The sequence below is a fragment of the Pan troglodytes genome, chromosome 7 (genome assembly GCF_028858775.2).
Source record: "Pan troglodytes isolate AG18354 chromosome 7, NHGRI_mPanTro3-v2.0_pri, whole genome shotgun sequence".
NCBI lineage: Eukaryota > Metazoa > Chordata > Mammalia > Primates > Hominidae > Pan > Pan troglodytes.
The window spans coordinates 148,078,857-148,091,912 of record NC_072405.2 but is presented as its reverse complement, the minus strand read 5'-3'; the positions used below and the strand labels follow the sequence as shown (position 1 = coordinate 148,091,912).

The 13,056-nt window shown below is 42.4% G+C and overlaps 1 long non-coding RNA gene across 1 annotated transcript in view; it reads left to right on the top strand.

Annotated features, from left to right (window-relative positions):
- LOC107976454 (uncharacterized) overlaps positions 1 to 13,056 on the top strand; it is a 270,646-nt gene that overhangs the window by 244,458 nt on the left and 13,132 nt on the right. The window contains exons 2-3 of the long non-coding RNA XR_008536860.2: positions 1,098 to 1,266; positions 8,735 to 8,967. This is a non-coding gene — a long non-coding RNA (uncharacterized LOC107976454). The remainder of the gene's footprint in view (positions 1 to 1,097; positions 1,267 to 8,734; positions 8,968 to 13,056) is intronic.

Here is a 13,056-nt window from a genome sequence, read left to right as displayed (position 1 = left end):
TTAACTTTTAGTTCTTTATCCTCTTCTCTCTCATCATCATCTTCCACAGTAAACTCCTATGTCCCTGATCTTGTTCAAGATATGATGCACCTGTAATTTGGGGATTAAATAATATTATCAATAGCTCACCCTCACCAGTCCGAAAGTGTAACTGGAAGAGAGGCTTTTGGGGAACTGCATTCACTCATCAAAACCCAATGTTTTCTCCATTTCTGCCCAACAGCCTCATTTCAAGGTGGAGCACTCGTGTTGTCACAGTAAAGCAGTGGTGTCTCCTTCTCCCGTCCAGAGAGAGTCTGTGCATCCATACTTCCTTTTCTTTTTCACTTGATTTCTTTGCTTTATTTTTTTTACCTTATTTTCTAGTTTTTACTTAATCATGATTTTATTTACTGTCTGTATTATTTTCACGTTCTATTTTGCTTTTGGTATTTCTATTACTTTCTTAGGTTTCTTTTATTTTTTCTTTTACTTTTGTGTCTTATGACTTTTGATCACTTGCATTTCTGTTTTCTCATTGTTTATATTCCTTTCTTACTTTTATTTCTTCCTTAACTACATTTTTATTTTCTAATTTGTTTTCCTTAATAATTATTTTTTCTTTTGATTTTAATGATTTCCTTTCCCTCCCTCTCTCCTTAATTTTCACTTTCTCTATTCTTTCCTTTTTTTTTTTTTTTTTTTTGCCTGCATTCATCCACATCCCCCTCTAATTTTTTTTTTCTTTTTCTTAACATTATTTCTGTTTCTTTACATTTTCTGTTCTTGACTTTCTTTCTCCCTTATTTTTTCTTTACTTTCTCTTTTGGGTTATTTTCTGTCAGCACTTTCTTTCCTTTTGCTTTTCATAGATTAGCCTATGATTTTTAATTTTATCTAAGATTTATGTACTTCCATTTTTCTCTAGTTTGTTGATTCTTTTCTTAATTTTTCTATATTTACACATTATTTTACTTTATTTTTCTAATTAAAATATTTCCTTTTTTTACATTCTTACATTTTTTCACATTGCATAATTGTGTTATTTTCCTTCTATTATCTTGTATTTAATTTTTAATTCTTATTTTTATATTTTATCTCACTTGCATTTTTTATAGATGTACTGCAGTGCCATGCTGGGCATCTTAAAGAACAAGGCATTGTCCTCTGCAGACACCCAGGCTGCAGACTTCAAGGACTGGAAGAAGAGCTTTGCGTCTTCTCTCTTCTCTATACAGACACAATCTGTAGCAGCAAATGTGTTACAGATGAAGGACAGAAGCTGGGGTAAGTTGGTGCTCATCCTTTCTTCTTATCGAGATGAGAGCCACAGCAGCACCTCAGTCCCCAGGCCTGGTTTTCTTCCATTCACCGTGCTGTTTTCCAAGTTGAGGCTTTTAGGGCAGTAGGGAATTCTGCCTTGTTTTAAATAAACCTCTCCAAACTGCTGCTGCTTCTGCTTTAAAAGAGAAAAAAAAATCTTTTATCAGAAGACAGAGCATTTTATTTCACACTAAACTTGAGGTGTATAATGCATTTATCTCTGTGAGAGGCAGGTACCTCACTGACATAAACGCACACCAAGGGGTGAATAAATGATTATCATATTAATTTCTCAGAGCTGGATGTTTTGGGAGAAAAGCAGAAAGCTTAAAAGCTTGAGATTTGTAACACGGAGAGAGCCCTGGGAAGAGAAAAGGACAGAACACAGAACCTGGAGAGAAATGACTTCTCTGTCTGGAGATTATAAGATACAGGCTGGATTCATTTCTGGAAATGGCCACTTTCACGTACAAAGGGCTTAAGAGCTTACATGGCACATTGGCACACATTGTACTTAATTTATTGAAATTGCTTACAACCTATTCTACCTTTATCAAATGCTTTTCAAGGACATAGTATGAAGAATACAGTGCTGTTAAAAATAAAGACAAGTCCCTGTATTCATAGTAATATTCTAGTTGAGGGATGACAGAACATAGACAAATAATTGCATTCTATGTAGTCACGGGGTAAAAATATATTGACAAAGAGGTAGAGCAGAAGAGGCAGATAGAGTGTCCTGCAGAAAAAAGGAGCTATGTGTACTCCTTTGAGAGGGCAGCTACAGAAGCTTTCTGATAAGGTGACATTTGAGCAGACAGAGAGAATGATCCATGCATGAGTGTCTGTGTTGGGGGAAGGGGGAGGGATTGCAGGGCTAGGGAGTAAGGTTGGGAGTCCTATGACAGAAACAAGGAACAGCAAGAAAGTGGGTTAGTGTTGCTGGAGTGGAGTGAGAACAGGAGACGGTTGTAGGGAAAGACATGGGGAGGGTGGCCTAGAGCTGACCATATATAGGCCTTGAGCCCATACTGATGACTTCAATGTTTACTCTGAGATGAGAACATCATTAGTGATCTTGAGCATAGACATGCTATGACATGACCTTAAATAAAGAAGGAATGTTCCAGATGCTGTTCAAAATAGAACAATGCAGAGCAAAAGAGGAAGCAGGTAGCCCAGTGAGGAAGCTTTTACATTTCTCAGGTGATAGACAGTGGTTGAAACTAGGGTGACAGCCATGAAGACAAAAGATTCTGAGGATAATTTGAAGATGGAGTGGGTAGACTTTACTAGTGGATTGGATAACACATGAAATATGGGAGAAATAAAGAAATACTGAGTTATTTCAAGATTTTTTGGTTTACCATCTAGGAGGATGGAGTTACCACTAATTGGGATAGTGAATGGAGTTAGGGAGGAGAAAACAAGCAGTAGTGAATCCAGATCCTGTGGGACATAAAGGCAGAATTTGGCAGCTCTCTTAAAAAACAACAACAACAGCAACAAAAACTCTCAATTAGCTACTGGAAGTTAGAAGGAATCAGTGTAAGTGACGGTCCTGAAGCTTCAGCTTCATTAGCTCCATGCTAGATCTTCTGAAACTACCATTTCAGATTTGGGTATTTTGAGCTTGAGTTACTGTGAAATATCAAAATAGAGCTGTTCCCTGATAGCTCTTTATTGGAATCAGGGTTAATAGATTTCAATGAGAAAGTTCTCATCTTCTAGAGGGCATTAAAATTCTAGAAATAGACTGAACAAAAAGCCAGAGCTATGAGCTTTGGGCACTCCAAGGTTTAGATACCAGGAAAATGAGGAAAAGGCCGCTATTGAGGTAGGAAGAAGACCAGTACTCTCCATTTTTGGCAAATGCAGAGATCAACTCCTGCAGTCTGAGTAGGATATGGCATCTCTCACAATCACTAATGGCCAGTGAGGAAATGCTTATAAATGGTAGCTGCCATTTTTTCCCATGACTTGTTCCTATCATGCCCACCTTGTTGAAATAGTTTGTTTCCACGACTTCTTCATCAGCCCTTTACTTTCCTTTTACTCATTGGTGCTATTTCCTCTGAAATTCTATTTTGAAGTACCCAGAGCTCAGTTCTGAATATCTTTTCTCTATTACATTCTCTCTCATCTAGTCTTATATCTTAAAGTAGAATCATATCTACTCAAGACTCCAGATTTCTCTCTTCAGTGCTGACCAGTCTCCTGAAGTCCAGACTCATTTAGAAAATCTCCTGTATGACAGTTGAACATCATGTATGAACTTACGTTAAACTTTAAAGGCCAAAAATAGAATTACTGATTTTTGTTGATAATACTCTTTTCCATTTCTTCCTCAGTAAACTGCTTACCACACACCCAGTTATCCAAACACAAAACAACAGGTTTTCTTGATTATTTTGTTTCACTCCAAAATACAAATCTGCCAGCAAGTCTTATGTGTCTATTTATTTGCACTGCCACTGTTAACCCACTGGCTTAGGTCAACATCATCTCTTGCCTGGATAACTATAAAATTACTGAATGCCCTGCTTCCCTCTGAGCTACCTATATCCCACATTTCACCAGAAACCAGGGGGATGATTCAGACCATGGTTTAGGTTGTATCACAGCAGTAATGAAAAGCTATCAAGAGCTTGAATTTTTTACTTATAATAACTCCAAATTCCTAGTCATGGCCAAGAAGTCCATTGCCCAATCAATGATCCATCTTACTGTCCTTGGTCCTTCCAAACATGGAAGCTGTTTGGAAGTGGAGCTTCCTGTGCTCCACCACTCTGGCTTAATTTCTATTCTTTGAAAAAGTTGACTCATGAGGTTTCAGCCCAAGGGCACTTGTTTGGCCACCTCCTGGCCTGGAGGGACACTTCTCCCAGATTGCTATATGGGCTATGCCAGGTTTTCACATAGCTTTCACGGAACATCCTGTCTGAAGTGGCTTTTCCTGCCTCACCTCACCAGTCTGTCATGCTATTCTCTTTTATAGCATTAATACAACTCATCCTTTTCTTTATTTTTCTCCATGAGTTATTTGTTTTTTCTTTCCTTGTTTCTTATCTGTCTCATGCCTCCCTCGTTCTGCAATAGAATCTCCAAGAGAGGATTCTCATCTGCTTTTCTCTGTGCTTTTTCCCCAGGAAGGAACCTCTACCTGGTACAAAATAAGCATTAAAATATTTATTTAATAAATGCTCAGCTATCAAATTGAAGACCTTGGAATGAATTCCAACTGTGTCATTTGGCTATTTAATATTTATTAATGACATGGATACTTTAAGAGGTGCTGGAAATACCTTGAAAAAATACGCAGTTACTTACCTCAAGTACTTTAGGGTTAAATTTGGAGACACACACATATAAATGGGCTGGTTTAATCCAGTGTATTAATTACAGCCAAAGGAGAGGGAACAATGATATGTATGGGAACACAGAAAAGATGATTCAACTTTAGGAAGCCCAGGAATATTTCAGGGAGAAAGTTCCATCAAAGCTGAGACTGTAGAATGAGGATGAGTTTCAGGAGATGGTGCTGTGTTGATTGGGGGGCACATCTTATTCCATGTGCACAGTCCTAGATATGAGGAGGAGGTTTGCTCATGTGGAGAGCTGCAACCTTCTCATTGTGTCTGAAGCATTTGTGACAAAAGGATCCTCATCAGAGGTCAGTTACAGTGAGGTGAGTCTAAGACCACCAGGCTAAACGAAAGATCGATGTGATGAGGTAGAGGAAGAATAGTGCATGCTACAGAGGATACTGCGTGGTACAAGTCCCCAGGGCATGTGTGAAGGAAACATTAGTAGGAGGGAATGAGAAGCCATGTAAGGAGAGCAGACAAAGGTGAGACAGTCGTGGAGCAGAGTTTATCGAGGACAAAGCTTTTGAAGCCCATCAAAATATTCTTTCCATCCATAGGCATGTCTCCGTGGGGCCAGGGATGGATATGTGACTTCAGTCACCTCCCTAGGGATTTTTAGAAATGGGGAGGGTAAGACAGCCTCTACTGTAAGGGGCTCAACAAAACCAAACTGAAATTAATAGTGTTACAAGAAGCAGGACAAGTAATGTCTGGAGATTCGGTCCCAGTCCTGCCTTTTTGATGGAAACTTCAAAATTCCAATCATATTTCTGGTAGCCTTGTTATCTTGTTGTTGTCTGACTTGAATAGTAAGTTTGGAGACAGCTAGGTCCTCACAATTTGAAGTAGAATTTATCTGATTTATTTCAGACTCACATCCAGGTAGAAACATCAGAAATAATACGTTGCTTCTTTTAGTTATTTTATGTTTTATTTGTTTGTTTGTTTTTAAGTAAGAGAGGGTGAAAGAAACATGAACCAGAAGTGAAAGCGTAAAACTGGAAATATTTCCCTGTGACCCCTAAGGGTGAGGACTTCTCATCTTCGGTCTGGCTCTGACTTGTGATCCTGAACATATTCCCCAGGCATCCTCATTGAATCCCCATCGCCTGAGCATGAAATGGGCTCTGGAACACATGCTCTCCAATTCCTTCCTGACTCTGCTATTCTAGGTTTCAGCATAGGAATGCCCAGATGCTACTGAGAAATGTGAACATATGGATGTATTTCTGACCTGCTGGAGTACGCACTGCCTCCTTAGTTACCAGGCAGAATGAGCTCATTACCCAGGATTTCACAGATGTCTCAGGTCTTCATTAGGAAAACTATTTGGATCACAATTTCTTAAAAGCTTTTCAAAATATTTTTCTTTGTCTCTCATTTGATTCTTGTGCCTTTTAGTCTTTGGTGGGGGCAGGGTAAAAATCGAGGGAAAAAAAAGAAAATTACCCCCTGACACAAGCACTTGTTAGTTACAGAGGAATACTGCCATAAGTCGTATTACGTGGAAAGTCTTTCAAAAGTATTAAGTTCAGATTTAAAAACATTTAGGATTGCCTGCTTGCTGACCAGCCCCAGAATAGGATGCTGGGGTTACAAAGGATAATAAAACATGGGTTCTATTCTCTAGCAGCTTATGACCTGCTATGAAAGTATCACCAACAGGTTAGAGTCTGTTAAGTGTTAAGAGAAAGGTAAACATGGTTCTATGGGAATTCCAAATGGCCCAGTTTCAAGTTTGAGGGTTATAATGTTTGCCCCAGGAATCTCTCATGAATTCCATGTGAATTAGACAAGACCTTGTGTATGGAAGTGTTTTATAAATATGTGATGAGAGACATATCTTTATCAATTGTTATGCTATCAATTTTGCAAATTTTCTCAGCACAAATGAAACATTTGATCACATTGCTCAGGCCCTTCCAAGGCCCTGGAATGTGTACTTGCCAACAAGATGAGTTAGAGTTTAAGTTTTATTATCTTTCCAATAGTTTGCCGGGTCCAGTTCAAAATAAAAATGTGAGGCCCTTTATTCTTAAAGCATTAAAATTATCAAGGAATACATCCAGACTGTGAGCATCAGAAAAAACGCCTGAAGACATTGAGCCTGTGTCCATGGGTAATGACAGATGAGTGTGACAGGAGCTTCAGAGTGAATAGATCCTTATCCTCTTTAGCAGCTCTCAATTGCAAATTTTCTAGGGAAGATCCCAGGAAGGTACCTGCTGGCTTTCAGGAAGGTACCTGCTGGCTTTAAAGCAAACTCTTCTACAGGGATGGGAAAGCATGCAGCATTTGGTAATCATTGAATGAATTACCTTAGCTTTCTCTATTACCTGGATTCGTGGATTTGTCTGCATCTCCAGCCCTTTCCCTTTCTGCTCACAGCTATTAGGGGCCTACAGTGCATCAGGCATGGATCCATGTTAGAAAATTGTCCCAAGGATGACCAGGACCTGCTGGAGCACAGGTATGAAGGGACCTCAGTAACAAGGGCCAGGGGACTGCAGCAGTCCTCCAGTCAGTTAGCCACCAGTGCTCAGTGGAAAATCTAGGAAGAACCCCAGGTCAACAAAATGGAGGTCAGGACATGTGGCAGTAAAAAGGTCATATTCCTTATATGTGAATCATTTGGAGTGTTTAGCACCAGAGAGTAATTCTTAGAAACTTCTGAAGCATCTCTTGAATACTGCTGATTGATTGGATTAGAAATATGCTCAGGTAAATGAATGTCAGTCAGTCCAGTTCTAGGAAGCTGGAGAGCGAAGCTAGGGGACGATGCTGGAGCTCCAAGGATTAGATCAGAGACCATGAACCACGTGATCTCTGGCTTGTGGGTGAGCAATTGGCTCTTCCTCTCATGAGGCACTGTGGTAAAGTAGACCTTGATCTGAATCCCGGCTTAACAAATGGTGTGTTGTGAAATATTTGCTAAATCTCTATATTAAGCTTCATATATTTTATTGGTGAATTGAGGGCAAATGAATTGGCTTAGCCTGGGTTTCTCAGAAAGCAGAACCTCAAAGAAAGGCTCAATTATAGCATTATCTATCTTTTGAAATCAGGAGTCAGTACAGGAGCCAAGCTGTAGGGGAGAAAAAGCCAATGCAAAGATACAAGTGGAGTCAAGTCACTGGTTCCTTGAGCGTATCAGGACCTCCAATTCAAGAAAATAAATGGGGAAGCATTGATGCATTGATTAACCTATGATTCTGCTCAGGCTGTGCTATGATCTGAAGATTTATGTTTCCCCAAAGCCATTTATGGAGATCTTAACCCCTAAGGTGATGGTATGAAGAGGTGGGGCCTTTGGAATGCAGTTAGGTCATAAGGGTTCCACCTTCCTGAATGAGATCAGTGCCCTTGCAAAAGAGGCTTGAAGAAAACTGCTCTTCCTGCCATGTGAGGACACACAGAAGGCACCATCTATGAGGAATAGGCTGTCACTAGACACCAAATCTACTGATGCCTTGTTCTTGAATGTTCTGTCCTCCAGAACTGTGAGCAATATGTTTTCATAATGTATAAATTCCCTGGTCTGAGGTATTTTGTTGTACCAGCAAGAATGGAGTAAGGCAGGTTGTGATAACAAAATACCACAGACTGAGTGGCTTAAACAACAAGTGTTTATTTCTTATGGTTCTGGAGCCTGAGAAGTTCAAGATCAAAGTGCTGGCCAATTTGATTTCTGGTGAGGGTCCTTTTCCTGGCTTGCAGGTGGTAGTCTTTTTGTTGTGTCTGTCTGTCAGGCCTCTGAGCCCAAGCTAAGCCATCATATCCCCTGTGACCTGCACATACACATCCAGATGGCTGGTTCCTGCCTTAACTGATGACATTCCACCACAAAAGAAGTGAAAATGGCCTGTTTCTGCCTTAACTGATGACATTATCTTGTGAAATTGCTTCTCCCGGCTCATCCTGGCTCAAAAGCTCCCCTACTGAGCATCTTGTGACCCCCTAATCCTGCCCACAGAGAACAAACCCCCTTTTTCCTTTACCTACCCCAAATCCTATAAAATGGCCCCACCCCCATCTCCCTTCACTGACTCTGTTTTTGGACTCAGCCCGCCTGCACCCAGGTGAAATAAACAACAGCTTTATTGCTCACACAAAGCCTGTTTGGTGGTCTCTTTACACGGACGCGAGTGAAATTTGGTGCCATGACTCAGATCGGGGGACCTCCCTTGGGAGATCAATCCACTGTCCTCCTGCTCTTTGCTCCATGAGAAAGATCCACCTACGACCTCAGGTCCTCAGACCAACCAGCCCAAGAAACATCTCACCAATTTCAAATCTGGTAAGTGGCCTCTTTTTACTCTCTTCTCCAACCTCCCTCACTAATCCCTCAACCTCTTTCTCCTTTCAATCTTGGTGCCACACTTCAATCTCTCCCTTAATTTCAATTGCTTTCATTTTCTGGTAGAGACAAAGGAGACATGTTTTATCCGTGGACCCAAAACTCTGGCGCCAGTCATGGACTAGGGAAGGCAGCCTTCCCTTGGTGTTTAATCATTGCAGGGATGCCTCTCTGATTATTCACCCAGGTTTCAGAGGTGTCAGACCATGCAGGGATGCCTGCCTTGGTCCTTCACCCTTAGTGGCAAGTCCCGCTTTTCTGGGGGAGGGGCAAGGACCCCAACCCCTTCTCTCCGTGTCTCTACCCCTTCTCTGCTTTTCTGGGGGAGGGGCAAGAACCCCTCAACTCCTCCTCCTTCACCCTTAGTGGCAACTCCTGCTTTTCTGGGGGAGAGGCAAGAACCCCTCAACTCCTTCTCCTTCAACCTTAGCGGCAAGTCCTGTTTTTCTGGGGGAGGGGCAGGAGCCCCGACCTCTTATCTCTGTGCCCCGATCCCTTATTTCCATGCCCCGACCTCTTATCTCTGTGACCCAACCCCTTATTTCTGTGCCCTGACCCCTTCTCTGCTTTTCTGGAGGGCAAGAACCCCTCACCCCTTCTCCATGTCTCTACTCTCTTTTCTCTGGGCTTGCCTCCTTCACTATAGGCAAGCTTCCACCTTCCATTCCTCCTTCTTCTCCCTTAGCCTGTGTTCTTAAGAACTTAAAACTTTTTCAACTCTCACCTGACCTAAAATCTAAATGTCTTATTTTTTTCTGAGATGCTGCCTGACCCCAATACAAACTCGACAGTAGTTCCAAATAGCTGGAAAACGGCACTTTCAATTTTTTCCATCCTACAGGATCTAAATAATTCTTGTTGTAAAATAGGCAAATGGTCTGAGATGCCTGATGTCCAGGCATTCTTTTACACATCAGTCCTTCCCTAGTCTCTGTTCCCAATGCAACTCATCCCAAATCTTCCTTCTTTCTCTCCCTCCTGTCCCCTCAGTCCAAATCCCAAGCATTGCTGAGTCTTTTTAATCTTCCTTTTCTACAGACCCATCTGACCTCTCACCTCCCCACCAGGCCGAGCTAGGTCCCAATTCTTCCTCAGCCTCTGCTCCTCCACCCTATAATCCTTTTATCACCTCCCCTCCTCACACCTGGTCAGGCTTACAGTTTTGTTCTGTGGCTAGCCCTCCCCCACCTGCCTAGCAATTTACTCTTAAAATGGTGGCTGGAACTAAAGGCATAGTCAAGGTTAATGCTCCTTTTCCTTTATCCCAAATCAGATAGTGTTTAGGCTCTTTTTCATCAAATATAAAAATCCAGCCCAGTTCATGGCTCGTTTGGCAGCAACCCTGAGACACTTTACAGCCCTAGACCCCAAAAGGTCAAAAGGCCATCTTATTCTCAATATACATTTTATTACCCAATCTGCTCCCAACATTAAATAAAACTCCAAAAATTAAATTCTGGCTCTCAAACCCCACAACAGGACTTAATTAACCTTGCCTTCAAGGTGTACAATAATAGAGTAGAGGCAGCCAAGTAGCAACATATTTCTGAGTTGCAATTCCTTGCCTCCACTGTGAGACAAACCCCAGCCACACCTCCAGCACACAAGAACTTCCAAACGCCTAAACTACAGTGGCCAGGCATTCCTCCAGAATCGCTTCCCCCAGGAGCTTGCTACAAGTGCCAGAAATCTGGCCACCAGGCCAAGGAATGCCCAGCATTCCTCCTAAGCTGTGTCCCATCTGTGTGGGACCCCACTGGAAATTGGACTGTTCAACTCACCTGGAAGCCACTCCCAGAGCCCCTGGAACTCTGGCCCAAGGCTCTCTGACTGACTCCTTCCCAGATCTTCTCAGCTTAGCAGCTGAAGACTGATGCTGCCCAATCTCCTCAGAAGCCCTGTAGACCATCACAGACACCGAGCTTTAGGTAACTCTCACAGTGGAGGGTAAATCCTTCCCCTTCTTAATAAATACAGAGGCTACCCACTCCACATTACCTTCTTTTCAAGGGCCTGTTTCCCTTGCCTCCATAACTGTTGTGGGTATTGACAGCCAGGCTTCTAAACCTCTTAGAACTCCCCAACTCTGGTGCCAACTTAGACAATACTCTTTTAAGCACTCCTTTTTAGTTATCCCCACCTGCCCAGTTCCCTTATTAGGCCGAGACACTTTAACTAAATTATCTGCTTCCCTGACTATTCCTGGATTACAGCTACATCTCATTGCTGCTCTTCTTCCCAATCCAAAGCCTCCTTTTCGTCCTCCTCTTGTATCCCCCCACCTTAACCCACAAGTATAAGATACCGCTACTCCCTCCTTGGCGACCGATGATGCACCCCTTACCATCTCATTAAAACCTAATCATCCTTACCCCACTCAATGCCAATATCCCATCCCACAGCGTGCTTTGAAAGAATTAAAGCCTGTTATCACTTGCCTGCTACAGCATGGCCTTTTAAAGCCTATAAACTCTCCTTACAATTCACACATTTTACCTGTCCTAAAACCAGACAAGCCTTACAAGTTAGTTCAGGATCTATGCCTTATCAACTGAATTGTTTTGCCTATCCACCCCATGGTGCCAAACCCATATACTCTCCTATCCTCAATACCTCCCTCCACAATCCATTATTCGGTTCTGGATCTCAAACATGCTTTCTTTACTATTCCTTTGCCCCCTTCATCTCAGCCTCTCTTCACTTTTACTTGGACTGACCCAGACACCCATCAGGCTCAGCAAATTACCTGGGCTGTACTGCTGCAAAGCTTCACAGACAGCCTCCATTACTTCAGTCAAGCCCAAATTTCTTCCTTATCTGTTACCTATCTCAGCATAATTCTCATAAAATACACGTGCTCTCCCTGCCAATCGTGTCCAACTAATCTCTCAAACCCCAACCCCTTCTACAAAACAAAAACTCCTTTCCTTCCTGGGCATGGATGGATACTTTCACCTTTGGATACCTGGTTTTGCCATCCTAACAAAACCATTATATAAACTCACAAAAGGAAACCTAGCTGACCGCATAGATCCTAAATCCTTTCCCCACTCCTCTTTCCATTCCTTGAAGATAGCTTTAGAGACTGCCCCCACCCTGGCTCTCCCTGACTCATCCCAACCCTTTTCATTACATACAGCCAAAGTGCAGGGCTGTGAAGTCAGAATTCTTACACAAGGACCGGGATAGTGTCCTGCAGGCTTTTTGTCCAAACAACTTGACCTTACTGTTTTAGGCTGGCCATCATGTCTCTGTGCAGCAGCTCCTACTGCCCTAATACTTTTAGAGGCCCTTAAACTAAAAAACTATGTGCAACTGACTCTCTACAGCTCTCATAATTTCCAAAATCTGTTTTCTTCCTCACACCTGACGCATATACTTTCTGCTCCCTGGCTCCTTCAGCTGTACTCACTCTTTGTTGAGTCTCCCACAATTACCATTGTTCCTGGCCCGGACTTCAGTCCGGCCTCCCACATTATTCCTGATACCACACCTGACCCCCATGACTGCATCCCTGTGATCCACCTGACATTCACCCCATTTCCCCACATTTCCTTCTTCCCTGTTTCTCACCCTGATCACACTTGGTTTATTGATGGCAGTTCCACCAGGCCTAATCGCCACACACCAGCAAAGGCAGGCTATGCTATAGTACAAGCCACTAGCCCACCTCTTAGAACCTCTCATTTCCTTTCCATCGTGGAAATCGATCCTCAAGGAAATAACTTCTCAGTGTTCCGTCTGCTATTCTACTACTCCTCGGGGATTATTCAGGCCCCCTCCCTTCCCTACACATCAAGTTCAGGGATTTGCCCCCACCCAGGACTGGCAAATTAGCTTTACTCAACATGCCCCGAGTCAGGAAACTAAAATACCTCTTGGTCTAGGTAGACACTTTCACTGGATAGGTAGAGGCCTTTCCCACAGGGTCTGAGAAGGCCACCACAGGCATTTCTTCCCTCCTGTCAGACATAATTCCTCAGTTTAGCCTTCCCACCTCTATACAGTCTGATAACAGACCAGCCTTTA